Source organism: Chiloscyllium plagiosum, unplaced genomic scaffold, assembly GCF_037043375.1.
Source record: "Chiloscyllium plagiosum isolate Xiang-an unplaced genomic scaffold, Cpla_swu_hap1 HiC_scaffold_6, whole genome shotgun sequence".
NCBI lineage: Eukaryota > Metazoa > Chordata > Chondrichthyes > Orectolobiformes > Hemiscylliidae > Chiloscyllium > Chiloscyllium plagiosum.
This window is the reverse complement of record NW_028270144.1, coordinates 14404303-14423841: the sequence shown is the minus strand read 5'-3', so window position 1 is coordinate 14423841 and position 19539 is coordinate 14404303. Positions and strand designations below refer to the sequence as shown.

The window sequence follows — 19539 nt, the reverse complement described above, 5'->3', positions numbered from 1 at the left end:
TGTGGTGTATATGGATTTTAGTAAGGCGTTTGATAAGGTTCCCCATGGTAGGCTACTGCAAAAAATACGGAGGTATGGCATTGAGGGTGAGTTGGAGGTTTTGATTAGGAATTGGCTGGCTGGAAGAAGACAGAGGGTAGTAGTTGATGGTAAAGGTTCATCTTGGAGTGCAGTTATTAGCGGTGTTCCGCAAGGAACTGTTTTGGGACCATTGCTGTTTGTCATTTTTATAAATGACCTGGAGGAGGGGCTAGAAGGTTGGGTGAGCAAGTTTGCGGATGATACGAAAGTCGGTGGAGTTGTTGACAGTGAATAAGGATGTGTCAGGTTACAGCGGGATATAGATAAGTTGCAGAGCTGGGCATAAAGGTGGCAAATGGAGTTCAATGTAGGCAAGTGTGAGGTGATTCATTTTGGTAAGAGTAACAAAAAGACGGGGTACTGGGCTAATGGTCGGATACTTGGTAGTATGGATGAGCAGAGGGATCTTGGTGTCCGTGTACACAGATCTCTGAAAGTTGCCACCCAGGTAAATAGTGCGGTGAAGAAAGCATATGGCGTACTGGCTTTTATTGGTAGAGGAATTGAGTTCCGGAGCCCTGAGGTCATGTTGCAGTTGTATAAGACTCTGGTGCGGCCGCATCTGGAATATTGTGTGCAGTTTTGGTCGCCATACTATAGGAAGGATATGGAGGCACTGGAACGGGTGCAGAGGAGGTTTACCAGGATGTTGCCTGGTATGGTAGGAAGATCGTATGAGGAAAGGCTGAGGCACTTGGGGCTGTTTTCATTAGAGAAAAGAAGGTTTAGGGGTGACTTGATAGAGGTGTACAAGATGATTAGGGGTTTAGATAGGGTTGACGATGAGAACCTTTTTCCACGTATGGAGTCAGCTATTACGAGGGGGCATAGCTTTAAATTAAGGGGTGGTAGGTATAGGACAGATGTTAGGGGTAGATTCTTTACTCAGCGAGTCGTGAGTTCATGGAATGCCCTGCCAGTAGCAGTGGTGGACTCTCCCTCTTTATGGGCATTTAAATGGGCATTGGATAGGCATTTGGAGGATAGTGGGCTAGTGTAGGCTAGGTGGGCTTGGATCGGCGCGACATCGAGGGCCAAAGGGCCTGTACTGCGCTGTATTTTTCTATGTTCTATGTTCTATGTTCTATAATGTCACATCAAAGGTTACTACACAGTTAGAGCTTGTGTTGTAGAGAGTGTTCAATTAGTACAGACAGGTTGACCAACAAGAAGTATGGGCGGCATGGTGGCACAGTGGTTAGCACTGCTGCCTCACAGCGCCAGAGACCCGGGTTCAATTCCCGCCTCCGGCGACTGACTGTGTGGAGTTTGCACATTCTCCCCGTGTCTGCGTGGGTTTCCTCCGGGTGCTCCGGTTTCCTCCCTCAGTCCAAAGATGTGCAGGTCAGGTGAATTGGCCATGCTAAATTGCCCGTAGTGTTAGGTAAGGGGTAGATGTAGGAGTATGGGTGGGTTGCGCTTCGGCGGGTCGGTGTGGACTTGTTGGGCCGAAGGGCCTGTTTCCACACTGTAAGTAATCTAATCTAATCTAAAGTAGAGAGTAGACATAAATGGGTTATTTATGAGTTGGCAAGCTGCAAATACTGGAGTGTCGCTGGCACCAATGCTGGTTACTTAACTATTTACAATCTATATCACTGACTTGATGAATGGACTGAATATCTAGTTGCCAGATTTCTAAATGACATTAGAATAGGCAGGAGAGTAAGACACAAGGAATTTGCAAAGGCATACAGGCAGGTTAAGTAACTGGTCAAAAAATTGGCAGATGTACTATAAGTTTGGAGATGTGAACCAATCCACTTTGGCAGGGAGATTATAAAAGCAACACAATTTTTAAATGGAGGCAGATTGCATAACATTTGTGTACAGAGAGATCAAAATGACCTCATACAAGAGTCAGAAAAGGTTGTGTATCGGTACAATAAGTGATTAGGAAGGCAAATAGAATGCTTATTGTAAGAGAATCTAAAATTATGGAAGTTTGTCACCATCATATAGGGCATCCATGAGACCACATCTATTGTGTTATATACAGTTTTAGTCTCCTTATTTTGGGAAGAACATAAATGTATTTGAAGCACTTACGCTAAGTTAAATTAATTGATTTCTTATGTAAAGGGGCAATCTTCTCAACCAAGATTGTATGCATTGGAGATTATAAGATTTAGAGATGATCTTATTGAATTATACATGACCTTGAAGAGATTTGACAGGGTGGATGCTGAACAGATGGATTGTCTTGTGAAAGAGACAGGATCTAGGAGATGCTGTTTAAAAGTGAAATGTCTCCCATTTAAGTGCAGATGAAAAAATGTATTTTTCTCTCAGAGAGTTCTGGGTCTGTGGTATTCTCTTCCCCTGACAATGGTGGAAGCAGCACCATTGAACATCCTGAAGGCAGGAATAGTTAGATGCTTGATTCATAAGGAAGTCAAAGGATATTGACAGTGGAGAAAGTTGGGTTAAGGCCACAATCAGACCAACAATGGATTTGTTAAATGGCAGTGCAGGCTGGGAGATGTTGATTGGCCTACTCATGTTCCAAATTTGTATGCTTGTAGGTGAACTCCAACTTGTCATGCTTAAATCAGACTTTGATTTTAGCTGGAACAGGTCCTTGAACTGGCCTCAGAAGTGAAGGTGATTGCACGGCATTGCAAAGTGGGATCCAAGTTTTCCTTATACCTGTAATGTTCAGCCACTAAACTTTATACATTGAAATTCAGAGCTTCCTTCAGTGCTCATATTATGAAAATCTCTTCAAATAGTACATATCAAATCTAGCTTTGTGGTGTTAAATACACCAAAAACTCATGTCAGGTGTTGCTCTTGCTGCTAATGGATTTCTCTATTTTATAGATATTTAAAACTCATATCATTTTGTTCGCAGTTGGATAATGACAATTGTATCTGTTGGTTTGTTTGCTGAGCTACTTTGCAAAAAATATAGTTCTCTAATTGTAAGTACATCAAGCTGTAAAAGTGAAATGTTAATGCTCATGATGAGTTGATAAGATTTTTATGCTTAGGATCAGACATAGAAATGGTGGGCTGAATAGTCTTCTTTGGTCCTGAACTGTGCTTTGGTTTGGGGATGAAAATCCAAAGGACAACTTCCTGGTGATGCCATCTGACCCACTGCCTCCATACCACATCAGGACAGGTAGCTGTTTACAAACTGGCTTTCCGTTCCAAACGTTTTAAAAAAAACAGCTACATTGATATTTACTATGCAAGCCTCCAGGTGCTGCAGTTAGTTAACTTTGCACCTTGCAAACTCCTGAGCTGCAGCTGACCACATGTTTGATACCTATAGAGTGCTGTCAAAATATCAGGTTCTGCTGATGACCATTATTCATGTGTAAATGCTGCTGTAGCTTCTGGAGATGAGCAAATGTGCAGTTAAATGTAAATATCAAAATTGTTTGTTCTTGTATATAGGACCCCTTTGTGAAAATAGCAACTTTTTTGCCTCATTATTGATGTGCAGTGAAAGCTAGTGATTGTGCTGGTAGATAGCCTAGTCATCAATGGCATTCCTGTAGGCCAATGGGTTCTTAAATTGGCAATTCATTCCATTTAAGAACCTCATCCCACAACTGCTTTTTTTGCGGTGCTGTGGAGTCCGTGGACCATGTATATATTGAGTGTAGGCATTTGCGCTCCCTTTTTGATTTCCTCAAAAACCTTCTCCTCTGTTTCTGGTTGCACCTCAGTCCCACACTCCTGTTCTTTGAGCACCCGGTGCAGAGGGCGGAGGGTAGATTAGGGGACCTCCTCATGGGTCTGCTCTTGGGCCTGGCCAAACTGGCCATAAACAGGTCCAGGCAGCGGGCCGTAGCGGGGTTATTATGGCCGATTGCCTGCCCCTCTTCAGCGGTTATGCCAGAGCCCATGTGTCCCTGGAAAAGGAGTACGAGGTGTTCACCAACACGCTTGAGATTTTCAGGGAGAGGTGGGCACCACAAGGAGTGGAGTGTATTATTTCCCCCTCCAACTCTATTTTGATTTAATCCCTGCCTTCCCCTTCACTGTTTGATCACACAGCATTGCCCTCTGAGAAGGGCACTGCTTGTCACTGGCCACTCGGGTGTTTCCTTTCTTCCTGGTGGTGGAATATAAATAAAGATCTACACACTTGTTGTTTTTCACTGTGTCTGACACCTGCACACACACGACATGGGTGCTGGGGAAAAATAAGTACTAAAAAATGAAAAAAAAAAAAGAAAACTCATCTCATCGATCTTGATCATATAATTAGAGACAGGAGAGGGCCACATCCAGCAGCCAGCCTGCTACATTTCCATACACAAGCTGATGGTGGACTGGGAAGGAGGTGGATGGCACCCCATCAGAGACAAGACTTGTTGCTCCCACAGTTTGCCCCCTTTGCTACGGTTTCTTAGATGCTGCACTTTCAAATCCTTTACTCCCCTCACATGACCCTGCCACATCGCCATTTGTGAGACTCCCAAACACTTATACCTGAATCCAAATCAAGCACCACTCATTGCTCGTCCAAAGTACTTCCAATTGGCTGTCAGCTCTCTGTCTCTGAAGGGTAGAAATCCAGCCTCCATCTTCTTATGTTTCAGCCAATTAGTATTAAATGGCTGCAGGGTAATTGGTGTTCCCCTTGGTGAACTCCCCAAAATGACGTTACAGCTGATGGGGTTGAGGGTAATAGGTCTGGTACACCAGCTCAAAAGGTAATCTATTCAAGCACATTATTTTAAGTAGAAACTGTCCAGGCAGTGGGCAATCTATCTGCTGTCAAGAGAAATGTCACTCATATAAATATCTTAGTGAGGTTGCATGATTCAGATTTAACTTTCTGCTAGCTTTAGAATTGAATGTTTAGCTTTCTCTGGCTTGTGGAGGACTGAAGGCTAAAGGAAGGCAAGGATGACTGTCTGTGTGGCAGTTGCATGTTCCCCTCCTGTCTGCCTGGCTTTCTGCCGGGTGCTCTGGTTTTCTCCCATTGTCCAAAGTTGTGCAGGTTAGGTAGATTGGCCGTACAAATTATCCATGGTGTCCAGGGATGCGTGGGTTAGGTGGGTTAGTCTTGGTAAATTCAGAGTTATGGGAATAGGATGGGAGCCTGGGTTTTGATGGGATACTGTTCAGAGGGTTGTTGCAGACTCTATGGGCTGAATGGTCCCTTTCTGCACTGTAGGGATTCTATGATTGTGTGTAAAATGTAAGTGCTTTTCCAGTATTGCTTGTGGGCAGTGAGTGCATGGCTAATGACCTCATCTCATCAAGGCATCTCCAATTCCAATTCCAGCTAAGTGGACTTTTCCAAATTGAGACCAAGTCCTAATCCTGAAACCCATTGACCATGTCACCCTCACCAATTTCCTGCAAGCATCAACCTCCCACTTCTGAAGCTGGTTCCTCTCTGAAATCCTGTAATCCTCCCCAGTAATATTTCAACATATGGGAGGGAGGCTTGTTAATTTAAAATATTCTGTCTGTGGAGTTTGATGTCTTGAACAAAACTTCTTTTGCCTTTACTTAAAAATTCCTCTCAACTAAATAAGGGTTGAGAAGTCTGAAGTGCTAAGTGTAAATTGGAATAATTAATTCTATATAAAATATTAATTCCATATTACTATATTTAAATATGGAAAACAAAATAAAAGGACAGTAAAAATTGGATTAAGAAAGAAAACTCAAAAAGGTTTAAAAAAAATTAAATTCTTTAAATGCAAAGCAATGATTAGAATCTATTGGAATGAGATTTGTATTTCCACAAGTAATCAGTGCCAGAAATGATGTTTGGTTGTAATTGATACTTTTTGTACAGATAAATGTTCTCTTTTGTTTGAATGTTGAATCCTATTTTTTTTTCAGGCATGTTTTTGGCCATACCTAATGGCTAAATATGCAACTTTATGCCTTTAAAGTGTTTCAGTGTCAACTTTCTCAATGAGTTATTCTCACAGAAAACTAGACAGAGCTGCGTAACTTGTACATCAACTCCTCCTTTCAGCACTCAACAATAGAGGTACAGATTTCAGAAGTCGTTTTAGAGAATTGGAAATCCTCCTGCTCTCACTGACTGAGGAGGATCGTGTGATTTGAATGATTGGGGTTACTTGCTATTGATCCATTTCATTAAAGTGAAAATCAGCTGAGTGCCTGTCCTGGAAATTAAATCGACTCACCTCAACTGTTAGCAAGAGCAAAGAAAGGAGCTTTAAGTAAATTCTGCAGAATTTGATCCAATACATTCAGTCAGATGCCTCAATGTAAGGGGTACCCGAGCTTAATTCAGATACTCATCTTATACTGTTTCTTATCACACTTTCAAGGGCAAAGACTGGGAAAACTCAAGTTGTTATTCTCTCATCCCCTGGTCTTGGACATAACAGTTCTTCAACTTTCGCTGAATTCGACTGTCGCAAGGTCAAGTTGAATGTTTACAAATTTCAAACAGAGACAAGCTGGCTGCAAACCTCATCAAAGTATTGTTTACAAAGCTCAGCACAGCATTAAATTTAGAAAAGCATTCTCTTTCAAATTTCACAGTAAATGTAAAATTTCTTAATTTTCCATTACAGTGCCATAATGAGGTATTCATTTCGTCAAGTTCCTATCCAAGTGACAACATTGAAAGTTATCTGCTGTTTTTTAAAATATATTTTTATTGAAAAAATAGATTTTTAAAAATATCACAATGAATACAAAACAATACAGTTAAAAAAAACAAAGAAAGAACACAAAAAGTTATAAAAACCCAACCTGCCCTCATTTACAAATGTATAAATATATATATAAAAATATAGAATCAAAAAAGAACCCTAACTAACTATTTAACTAAATAAATAATAATCATCAACAAACTAATAGATAGTAATAACTCAACTCAACCAAACATGACACTCATACGTTTGCAGTTCCTCCTCCCTGTATATTGGACTCATAAAACACAATCATTACGGTTGTATAAAAGCCCTTATTCGTGTGGCAGATAAATCTGTGTCTAGGTATTCCAAAAAGGGCTGCCATGTCTTATAAAAATTCTCAGTTTTGTGGTGTACCATACTTATGAGAAAATCCAAAGGGATATGCTCCATAAAAATCTTCCGCCAAGTCAACAGGACTGGGGGGTTTTCAGATACCCAACCTAGCAAACCATTCTTTCTTGTGCAGAAAGTGAGGATATTGAAAAGTTTTTTTCTTATGCACATCTGCATGGAACACACTGGGCAGGCCCAGAAGAAGAGATCGGGTCCTTCTCCACCCTTACACCCAAAGTCCTCTCCATTTCACCCGCTACATCACTCCAGTATGTTTGAAGCCTACCACAGGACCAGAGACAATGGGTAAGAGTGCCCATACACACCTTGCACTTGGTACATGTTGAAGATACCCCTGGTCTAAATTTTGATAAACGGTCCGGATCAGTCAAAAGTGTCTTCTTTTTCTGAATAAAATCCCTAACTTGAAAAAAATGAAAGAGGCTTCTGTTAGATAACTCGTATTTCCGTGCTAACTGATCAAAAGACATCATTGTGTTTGCCACAAATAAATCGCCCATGCAAGACACACCCCTAGCTGCCCAATGTTGAATCCTGAATCTATGATCCCCAGTTGAAATCCCGGCATACCCACGACAGGTGTAAGAGGAGATGTTTTGCCAATATTGCCTTCCCTCTGCCGAATTGCCCTCCATGCTTTAACAGTATTGATAAATATTGGGTTATGGTAATATTCCCTAACTGTTCTCATTTTGTCCAAAACAGCAAACTGGTAAGGGGGCACCTGGCCTGGGAGGTTTCGATATCTAACCATATTGAAAGAGATCCCCCACAGGACCAATCACACACATAAGATAAAAGCAAACTTAGTTGGTAGCTTTTAATGTTTGGGAGATCCACTCCCCCCAGTCTGTGAGGCAATTGAAGTTTAGCTAATTTAATGAGGGGCCACTTACGATGCCAAATAAAGGAGCTGAACCAGCCATTCAGTCTCCTGAGAGTTTGCTTATTGAAAATCAGGGGGAGCATCCGTATAGGGTACAACAAACGGGGGAGAATATTCATCTTAATAAGCGCTATCCGAGCCACCCATGGGAACGGAAGCACCTCCCATCTTTGACGGTCTTGTTTGATTTTGTCAAATAATTGAACAAAATTAGCTTTGAACAGCCGATCCAGAACTGGAGTAATGAATATACCCAAATATACAAAACCCCCCGTGACCACTTAAATGGGAATCAATACTCACCCTCAAGACCTAGCACCTTCGTAAGACCACCCATAGGTGTAGCCTCTGATTTTGCAAGATTAATCTTATTCCCTGAAAAGGCGCCAAATGCACTGATGGACTGTATCAGGCGAGGCACTGAAACTGCTGGATTTGACCAAAAAAAATGAGGACATTGTCCATGTACAACAAAATCTTATGTAATTTTGACCCCATTTCTGCAGCTGATATATTAGGATCCCTAAGAATGGCCTCTGCCAATGGTTTAATCACCAACATAAAAAGCAGTGGTGAAAGGGGACAGGCCTGCTGGCTGCCCCTAAAAATGCTAAAACTGCTGGATCACACCCCATTGGTAATGACTGCAGCAAGAGGGTCACTGTCGAGAACCTTTACCCATCTTATAAAGAATTCGTCCAAGCCAAACCGCTCCAGACTATAGAAAAGGTATGGCCATTCAACTCAGTGAAAGACCTTCCCTGCATCTAGAGAAATCACCAATCCCGGTACTGACTGTTGTTGACATGCTTGGATTACATCAAGCAGCCTCCTCACATTATTGGGGGATCTGCAGCCCTTTCTGAAGCCCGTCTGGTCCTCTCTAACAATAGAAGGTAACGCACTCTCCAGCCTTAACGCAAGAGTCTTAGAGAGGATTTTAAAGTCGACATTTTAGAGTGAAATGGGCCAATATGAAGCACGGTCCTCCAGGACCTTCCCTTTTTTAAGAATAAGTGAAATATTGGCTGTATGAGGCATTCAACATGTTGAGCATTGGGCCTGACAATATGTTTATAAATTCCTTATAGAATTCGCTGGAAAATCCATCAGGACCAGGTGCCTTTCCACTCTGAAGCTGTTCACAGCCTCCTGCACCTCTTGCTCTGATAAGGTGGCATTGAGAAAAGACTCTTGTTTGGGGGGTCACGCCTGGAAGCTCCAAATCCTTAAAAAAGATTCTATTTTGGCTGCCTCTCCTCACAACCCTCAGGTTGGTATAACTTAGTGTAAAATCTCTGGAATGCCACATTAATCTTTTTGGAGTCATATGTTAGTATCCCAGGCCCTTCCCTAATTGCCATAATGGCTTGAGGGGCGCTCCTTTCCCTGGCCTGTCACCATGTTCACATAACCTTTGCTTTGCAAAAGTAAGCTCCTTCTTTGTTGTCTGCGTGAACACAGAGTTCAATGCAGACTGCAGCGCCATAATCCTCCTTAACTTGACCAACAAGGGCCTGTCACAGTAAATCTTCTCGGCTGCCTTCAACCATGCTTCGAGGAGACGTTGCTGCACATCTTTCTGCTGCTTCCTATTGGCTGAGTAGGAAATAATTAACCCACTGGCATAGGCTTTGGCAGTTTCCCAAAGGATGGATGGGCTACTAACTGAGCCTGAGTTACTGTCTAGGAACGCTGAAATTCCCAAGAGAGGTACTCCACAAACTTATTATCCTTAAGGATAAAGGGATCCATTCGCCAATGCCTTGTACCCAATGTAACGTCCTTAGTCTTAACCAACAGGTACACAGGGGCGTGATTGGTGATGGTAATATTACCAATCGTACAAGATGTCACCAAGTCCAGGGTTGCCATGGGGGTCAGAAAAAAATCAATCTGTGTGGATTGGAAAAAAAATAAAATCCCTGCCTATAGGGTGGAGATGCCTCCAGATGCCCAGCAGCGCTAACTCCACACACAGACCAACTAATTGTTTAGTTTGTACAGAGGGTATCGAGGGGCTTTTGCGCAACCAGTCTACTGTGGGATCCATGAGACAGTTAAAATCTCCCCCTATAATGATATGCCGGGACTCAAGACGAATCAGTTTAGGGAACATATCTACCAAAAATTTGAGGGGATGGGCCAGAGGGCAATAAACGTTTAAAACACCATATTCTTCCTCGTTTATCAGGGCTTTGAGAATTACAAACCTCCTGTGTATGTGTCTTTAACACACTCTGGTAACTTAAATGGGAGATTCTTTCTAACCAATACAGCCACTCCCCTACTTATGGTTTTAAAGGTGAAAAGTAAACCCGATCAAAGCCTTTGTGCTGCAGTTTCAAATGCTCCCTATCATCCAAGTGTATCTCCTGTAACAAAGCAATATCCACCTCCTTCTTTCTAAGACTCAAAAGTACCTTCTTACTCTTAACTGGTGAGTGACTCCCCTTGATATTCCAGATACACCATTTAATCATGTCATTAGCCATAACTTTCTGCAGTAACATTTGAATTCCAGAGAGGAGGAACTCGAACCACAAATCGCCGAGCCTTCTTGTCACAAGATTCATCAAACATAAAAACTATGCAAACTAAAACCACTACAGTTAACAAACGTCCAAAGCTACCAAAGATTATATTCAACAAAAACCAAAAAAAAAACAAACCCAACATATAAAGCACAAACGGTGCTGAATAGGGGAACTCACCCCCTGCCCAGAGGGGGCAACTACCCATCCCAAAACCCAATTTCCCATCTCGCTGCCAAGACTGCAGCCCGGGCATTTAAATACCTGAACCGGGTGTAAACTGCCAGTAAGTAGGCATCTAGCCATCCCAACCATTTTCCCTTCTTCTAGCTAGAGCCTCAACGCAAACACAAACAGGATCCTGCAGGCTGGGCCGCGGGCCTGATCTCGGATACTCCTTCTCCCTTCTTCAGCATCTCCAGATGGGGAAAACCAAAGTAAATTGATTTTTCAGTTTCCTGGGATTCCATGGCTTTTCCAGAGTCTCAGGATATTGGAATAGTCTGGGTTGGGTCAGTTAGAAATTCGTCCCCCTTGTGTTGCGGTGTGGAACTCTGCAATGCGGTCCTCCTAGATCTCCACCATCTTGGATCCTCTTGAAAATTATCTGCTGTTTTAAAGATGAATGGAATCATATCAATGATCTTTGACCATATGATTGTTTTCTTATCCCCAGTAGCAAAATGCAGGTCAACTCAATCCCACCACAGGTCTTCTCAGCAAAATGTAATCAGCACATAAACTGGCAGGAGAGCTGAGGTAAACAACTTAGACTTAGAAGGCTTTAACATTTTACCAGGCAAAACTGAATAAATGTACTTTGAGTATCAGTTACATTGTGGCTGATGTTTTACACAGGAAATGTGAGCTGGGATGAGAAAAAGATTTACACCTTACTATTGTCTCAACAGGTCCTCAACACCTTTGAGAATCGTAGCTGCTAGATATCCGGTGTCAAGAGACTCAGTCAAAAACCATACGTTTAATGTCATGTTTCAGGATTTCTAACTAAAAAGCATGCCTTGTTTTTATCAAATAACACCATGAAGTTAAATGATACTCAATAAAGTGTGAAATTCTTCACAACAATGTAATCTGAGCGAAAGGCTTTTTATTAAAGATTGATAATGCGAATTGTTTCAGATAATGAATGTTCACTGAGAACTGTACCAATAAACCATTCGTCCTTGGACATTCGGGTGACCATCGTCCCAGGCAGACTTTGGGATAGGCGATAATGCAAAGTGGCTGAGCAGAAGCTCATAGCCAAGTTTGGTACCCATGGGGATGGCCTCAAGTGGGACCTTGGGTTCATGTCACACTACAGTACACTCACACGCTCACACACTCACTCTCTCACTGTCTCACTGTCTCATTCTCTCTCACTCTCTCACTCTCTCTCTTACTCTCACTCTCATTCTCATTCCCACATACTCACTCTCACACTCCCACATACTCTCTCTCTCTCTCACACACACTCTTACATACTCTCACACACACACACACACATATGCTAACACCCACGCAGACCCTCTCTCATATACAAGCCTGTCTGATCACCAGCCTCTCCACATTAAAAGACGTCACGCACAATAGTCCAATGGTGATGAGTTCGTGGCAGAAGGGGTAGGACAGTGATATCTGGATGATCCTAGTCACAAACTGAGACATTAGGTGGTGAGTGTCAGATTCCATCATCTTGCTCCTGGATGAGGTAGGCAGAGCATTTCAGCAGCTGCACCCATGCCTGAGCAGCCCTGTTTAGGACCAACCCCGATAGGGGACGGGGTTGGAAAAGGTGATCTAAAAATAGCCTGCCTCCAAACACCTGACTAGATTACTGCATCCACAGGGATCACCCACATGTGATCAGAAATGAAGAATAATAAACTTTGGAGCCTGGAATGTAAGAACCTGATGGACCCAACTAACAGTGACTGAAATGAGAGAAGAACCGCAATTACAGCCAGGGAACTGAATAGATGCCAGATTGACCCAGCTGCTCTGTCTGAAACCCACCTTGCGGATGAAGGGCAACTGAAGGAGGTAAAAGGTGGTTACATCTTCTGGAAAAGGAAGGCTGCTGATGAGCCTAGAATTCACCATGTTGGATTTGCAATTAAGAATCAGCTCATCAGTTGCCTCTCTGAACTTCCTGTGGGGATCAATGACTGACTCATCACCATCTGCCTAATGCTCACTAACAGCCAGAAGGCTACAGTTGTGCTTATGCCCCAACCCTTAACTCAGAGGAGGAAGTAAAGGAAGTAAAGGAGACTTTCTTTGTCAACCTTGACACACTGTTGTCAAGCATCCTCATGGAGGACAAGATAATTCTTCTTGGAGACTTCAATGCGAGGGTTGGTCAGACCCACAATCTTTGAAATGGCACCGTAGGAAGGGAAAATATTGACAATATCAACTCCTTTTCACAAAATGTGCTGCATATAACCTCACCATCACAAACAAATCTTCCATTAGAATCTTAGAGGCACCCACACTTTAAACAATGGCCTCTCATTGGTTGTGTCATTATTCGCTCCAGTCACCATCAGTACATGAATGTCACCAGGGCTATGATTGGGTCAGATGACTGCTGGACTGATCACTGCCTTATCCATTCCACAATGTCCACCAGACTACACAGAAAGAGGAGGGTTTAGAAGAAGCAGACCTGGCCAAGTTTCAACATCGGGAGCCTGGGTGACATGGTTGCTATGCAGTATTTACAGGCCCCACTTCCTGAAGACTGACCTTGGGGATACCCAAAGAACATAGGAGAACACCAGAGTCTGCTTAAATCAACCATTCTCAGGACCTGCAATAAAACCCTCAGGTAGAAGTCCAGAAGCCATGACGAGTGGATTGATGACAATGATGCAGAAATTGAACAGTTCATCTCCAAGAAGCCACACTGCGACTCAGGGAGTGTTTTCTCAGGTAGAAATCTATTGGCATGGACACGTGCAAGTACTTTGCCAGTGGTTGACAGCAGGAAAGATGTCTAATTCCCACAGTCAGCCTTGACATCCTTTTTGAACATGATCACAATTGGGGCATCCCTGAGCTTTAAGGAGAGTTCTTTTTTCAGTCAAATCTTTAACATCAAAGCCTGTATGTGTTCATGGAGCTGTGAGCTGCCCTCTTTTAGGATCTCAGAATCCCTCCAGAGTGAAAACAGGCCATTTGGCCCAATAGGTTCACACCATATCTCTGAAGAACATCCCACCCAGACTCACACCCCAACCCTATCCCCATAACCCTTTGTTTCCCATGGCTAGTCCACCTAACTGACACATCCCTGGACACTACATTCAATTTAGCATGGCCAATCCACCAAACGTGCACATCTTTGGACAACTCTGCAGGAACCCCATCAAGGCCAGCATCTTATGTTTCTTAGGCATCTTATGACAGTTCGTATTTCAGTCACACTGGGAGGCTTTCCTATGTCACCTTGCATGGATCTCTTGGGGATTTAGTTAATGATTTCCAAGTTAACATTGGTATTGCAGTTGAGTTCTTGAAATTGCTCTCTCTTGCGATTATTTATATCTTTGCTGTCCTTGAACAGTTTTTGCAGGGGGTTTAGACCACGGTAGTTTGGACCGAGTACTGCCTTGGTGGTGCTGAAGAAGCCTCTTGTGACCCCGGCATCTGCCAACTGTTGGGTTTCCAAGGCCTTGTCAGTTTTCGATCTCCCTTACCCTCTTCAGGACATCTTCCTTAGCTTTGGCATCAGCCCTTCTTTTGGTCATGCTGCCAATCACAGAAGGCTGTCCTTTTCTTGGAGACGTCTAATTCCCACAGCTCCATGAACACATACAGGCTTTGATGTTAAAGATTTGACTGAAAAAGGAACTCTCCTTAAAGCTCCGGGATGCCCCAATTGTGATCATGTTCAAAAAGGATGTCAAGGCTGACTGTGGGAATTAGACGTCTTTCCTGCTGTCAACCACTGGCAAAGTACTTGCACGTGTCCTTGCCAATAGATTTCTACCTGAGAAAACACTCCCTGAGTCGCAGTGTGACTTTTGCCACTCCAGAGGAACAACAGACATTATTTTCACAGCACGTCACGTATAAGAAAAATGTCAGGAGGAAAAAAACACTCTGCACACCTTTCATTGACATAACTAAGGCATTTGAAACAGTCAAGTGCCTGGCTATCTGGCAGATACTGTCACAATGCAGCTGCCCTTATAAAGTTGCCAATTACTAAGGCTGTTGCATGATGACACATCTGCGACAGTGCTTAGCAACCATGGATTGGAGTCTGAGCCTTTCACCGTGGAGACAGGTGCATCTCTGTTCGCCATCTTCATTGTCACTATCCTCCATTTCACTGACCAAAATCTGCCCAAGGGAATTCAAATCAATAATGATATAGATAGTAGACTGTCCAACCTCAGTAAGTTCAAAGGCAAGCCTCCAACACCTCCTGTTTGGAGCTTCAATATGCAGAAGGCAATGCTATCACAGCACACTCTGTGGAAGATCTGCAGTGCATCTTGGATGGCTTTGCCAAGTCATATAAGTTCCTGAGCCTTAGCTTTTAACATAAAAGAGGCTCTCGTACACCATCAACCTCCATTCCTCCTTGAAAATGTGGATCACTTCTCATACCTCCGTTGCCTTCTCTCCTCCAAGGCCAACATCAATGCAGAAATACAACACCGTCTGAGCTGTGCCAGTGCAGACAAGTGCACAAACATCAGTGGCTTGGAGGAGGCCAGCGTCACCATCACCATAATTCAATAACCACTCCAATGGACTGGCCGTGTCAACCGAATGGCCAACTCACACTTACCTAAACAGATCATGTCCTCCCAGCTGAAGGAAGGTCAGCGTGCCTGCCATGGCCAAAAGAAAGGCTTCAAAGATAACAACCTCAAGAAATTCCATATCAACATTAACAATTGGGAGGACAGGTCTACCTTCCGGACTAACAGGGGAAGCATCATCCAGCAGGAGCTATACGCCATGAAAACAATCTCCACTATGCCGCTGAGCAGATGTGACTCCTTTGAAAGGACAACAGAACATCAAGAAGGCCTACTCACCACCACCATCACCATCACCATCGCCAACTCCAACCACCAATAGCACCCACCAATGCTCACACTGAAATAGAATCTGTGGATCCCAGATTGGCATCTTCAGCCATCTGAAGACCAACAAGTAGATGCCCTTATGGAATAAAATCATACCCAATCCGAGCAAACGCTGTTATTGTTATTGTTACCACATTGGATAAGTGTTGAGAGTTACAGGGACACAGCATTCATTTTGAGTGGAAGACCCAAAGTGTCCATTTTGACCCAGCAACAGTGAAGGAACGGTAATATATTTCCAAATCAAGATGGTGAGTGTTTTGGAGGGGGACCTTGTAGGTGGTGGTGTTCTCATACACCTGCTGCCTTTGTCCTTGCACATGGAAGTAGTCATTGGTTTTAAACATGCTGTGTCAGGAATTTTGGTGAATTTCTACAGTGCACCTTATTGGTAGTAGTCATAGAGTCATAGAGACAGGCATGGAAACAGACCCTTCGGTCCAACTCGTCAGTGCCGACCAGATATCCTAACCCAATCTAGTCCCACCTGCCCATATCCCTCCAAACCCTTCCTATTCATATACCCATCCAGATGCCTTTTAAATGTTGCAATTGTACTAGCCTCCACCACTTCCTCTGGCAGCTCATTCCATACACGTATCACCCTCTGCGTGAAAATGTTGCCTCTTAGGTCTCTTTTGTATCTTTCCCCTCTCACCCTAAACCTATGCTGTCTAGTTCTAGACACCCCCACCTCAGGGAAAAGACTTTGTCTATTTATCCTATCCATGACCCTCATAATTTTATAAACCTCTATAAGGTCACCCCTCAACCTCCGAAGCTCCAGGGAAAACAGCCCCAGCCTGTCCAGCTTTTCCTCTAGGTCAAATCCTCCAACCCTGGCAACATCCTTGTAAATCTTTTCTGAACCTTTTCAAGTTTTGCAACATCTTTCTGATAGGAAGGAGACCAGAATTGCATGCAATATTCCAAAAGTGGCCTAACCAATGTCCTGAACAGCTGCAACATGGCCTCCCAACTCCTGTACTCAATACTCTGACCAATAAAGGAAAGCATACCAAACGTCTTCTTCACTATCCTATCTACCTGCGGCTCCACTTTCAAGCTATGAACCTGCACTCCAAGGTTTCTCTGTTCAGCAACACTCCCTGGGACCTTACCTTTAAGTCCTGTTAAGGTTTGCTTTCCCAAAATGCAGCACCTCGCATTTATCTATATTAAACTCCATCTGCCACTTCTCAGCCCATTGGCCCATCTGCTCCAGATCCTGTTGTAATCTGAGGAAACCCTCTTTGCTGTCCACTACACGTCCAATTTTGGTGTCATCTGCAAGCTTACTTTCTATACCTCTTATGCTCACATCCAAATCATTTATGTAAATGACAAAAAGTAGAGGACCCACCACTAATCCTTTTGGCACTCCACTGGTCACAGGCCTCCAGTCTGAAAAACAACCCTCCACCACCACCCTCTGTCTTCTACCTTTGAGCCAGTTTTGTATCCAAATGGCGAGTTCTCCCTGTATTCCATGAGATCTAACCTTGCGAAGCAGTGTCCCATGGGAACCTTGTTGAACGCCTTACTGAAGTCCATATAGATCACATCGACCGCTCTGCCCTCATCGATCCTCTTTGTTACTTCTTCAAAAAATTCAATCAAGTTTGTGAGACATGATTTCCCAAGCATAAAGCTATATTGACTATCTCTAAGCTGTTCTTGCCTTTCTAAATACATGTACATCCTGTCCCTCAGGGTTCCCTCCAACAACTTGCCCACCACCGAGGTCAGGCTCACCGGTCTACAGTTCCCTGGCTTGTCCTTACCACCTTTCCAAACAGTGGCACCATGTTTGCCAACCTCCAATCTTCCAGCACCTCACCTGCGACTATCGGTGATGCAAATATCTCAGTAAGAGACCCAGCAATCACTTCCCCACCTACCCACAGAGTATTAGGGTACACCTGATCAGGTCCTGGGGATTTATCCACTTTTATGCGTTTCAAGACATCCAGTCCTTCCTCCTCTGTAATATGGACATTTTTTAAGATGTCACCATCTATTTCCCTACATTCTATATCTTCCCTGTCCTTTTCCACAGTAAATGCTAATTCAAAATACTTGTTTAGTATCTGCCCTATCTCCTGCGGCTCCACACAAAGGCTGCCTTGCTGATCTTTGAGGGGTCCTATTCTATCCCTGGTTACCCTTTTGTCCTTAATGTATTTGTAAAAACCCTTTGGATTCTCCTTAACTCTATTTGCCAAAGCTATCTCATCTCCTCTTTTTGCCCTCCTGATTTCTCTCTTCAGCATACTCCTACTGCCTTTATACTCTTCTAAGGATTCACTGTTTATATCCTGTCTATACCTTACCGGGATGAGACCATTCGCTGCCACCGATTAGCCACTGCCCTTTCACCAGCGAGGACACTTCACCACCACAAGTATTTGTAACTCATTTTTATGTATAAACCAATAAAATTATATTTATTTCACCTTTTTTTTAATCAATATGTACTATGATATTGTATAAATAAAGGGGACTGAGAAGTATGAAAGAACAGTTGGGAGGGAAAACAATCAGCACATATATATATTTCCGGTGGCGAATAGTCGCCAGAGGTCAACGACCCCAGTGGAGAAACGCTGGTGGTGAACCAGCAGTAGCTAATCGGCGTTCCCTATACCTACCAGCCTTTCCTTTCACCCTAACAGGAATATACTGTCTCTGGATTCTCGTTATCTCATTTCGGAAGGCTTCCCATTTTCCAGCCATCCCTTTACTTGCGAACATCTGCCCCCAATCAACTTTTGAAAGTTCTTGCCTAATGCTGTCAAAATGGGCCTTCCTCCAATTTAGAACTTCAACTTTTACATCTGATCTATCCTTTTCCATCAAAAAGAATGGAAAAAATTTATAACTAATAGAATTATGGTTGCTGGCCCCAAAGTGCTCCCCTACTGACACCTCAGTCACCTGCCCTGCCTTATTTCCCAACAGTAGGTCAAGTTTTGCACCTTCTCTGGTAGGTACATCCACATACTGAATCAGAAATTTTTCTTGTACACACTTAACAAATTCAAAGCCATCTAAACCGTTAACACTATGGCAGTCCCAATCTATGTTTGGAAAGTTATAATCCCCTACCATAACCACCCTATTATTCTTACAGATAGCTGAGATCTCCTTACAAGTTTGTTTCTCAATTTCCCTCTGACTATTAGAGAGTCTATAATACAATCCCAATAAGGTGACCATCCCTTTCTTATTTCTCAGTTCCACTCAAATAACTTCCCTGGATATATTTCCGGGAATATCCTCCCTCAGCACAGCTGGAATACTATCCCTTATCAAAAACGCCATTCCCCCTCCTCTCTTACCTTCCTTTCTGTCCTTCCTGTAGCATTTGTATTGTGGAACATTAAGCTGCAAGTCCTGTCCATCCCTGAGCCATGTTTCTGTAATTGCTATGATATCCCAGTACATGTTTCTAACCATGCCCTGAGTTCATCTGCCTTCCCTGTTAGGCCCCTTGCATTGAAATAAATGCAGTTTAATTTATCAGTCCTACCTTGTTCTCTGCATTGTCCCTGCCTGCCCTGATGGTTTGTCTTGCCTTTGTTGTCAACTGTACCAGTCTCAGATTTAAATCTTTCCTCACTATCTCCCTGACCACCCCCCACCACCCCCCCACCTTACTAGTTTAAATCCTCTCCAGCAGCTCTAGCAAATTTCCCTGCCAGTATATTAGTCCCCTTCCAATTTAGGTGCAATCCGTCCTTCTTGCAGAGGTCACTTCTACCCCAAAACAGCTTCCAATGATCCAAAAATGTGAATACTTCTCCAGTGCACCAGCTCCTCAGCCATGCATTCATCTGCTCTATCCTCCTGTTCTTGCCCTCACTAGCTCATAGCACTGGGAGTAATCCAGATATTAATACTCTCGAGGACCT

The 19539-nt window shown here is 43.2% G+C and overlaps 1 long non-coding RNA gene across 4 annotated transcripts; it reads left to right on the top strand.

Annotated features, from left to right (window-relative positions):
* Positions 1-1544: 1544 nt before the first annotated feature.
* On the top strand, positions 1545-11634 carry LOC122550459 (uncharacterized). 4 transcript variants are annotated; one of them, XR_015757388.1, is made up of 5 exons: positions 1545-3005; positions 5902-6456; positions 9069-9250; positions 11188-11270; positions 11423-11634. It is a non-coding gene; the product is annotated as an uncharacterized LOC122550459 (long non-coding RNA). The 4 variants fall into 4 exon arrangements; XR_015757387.1 differs by having other exon boundaries at positions 1545-3208; XR_015757389.1 differs by having other exon boundaries at positions 1546-6251; positions 6363-6456.
* Positions 11635-19539: the final 7905 nt, after the last annotated feature.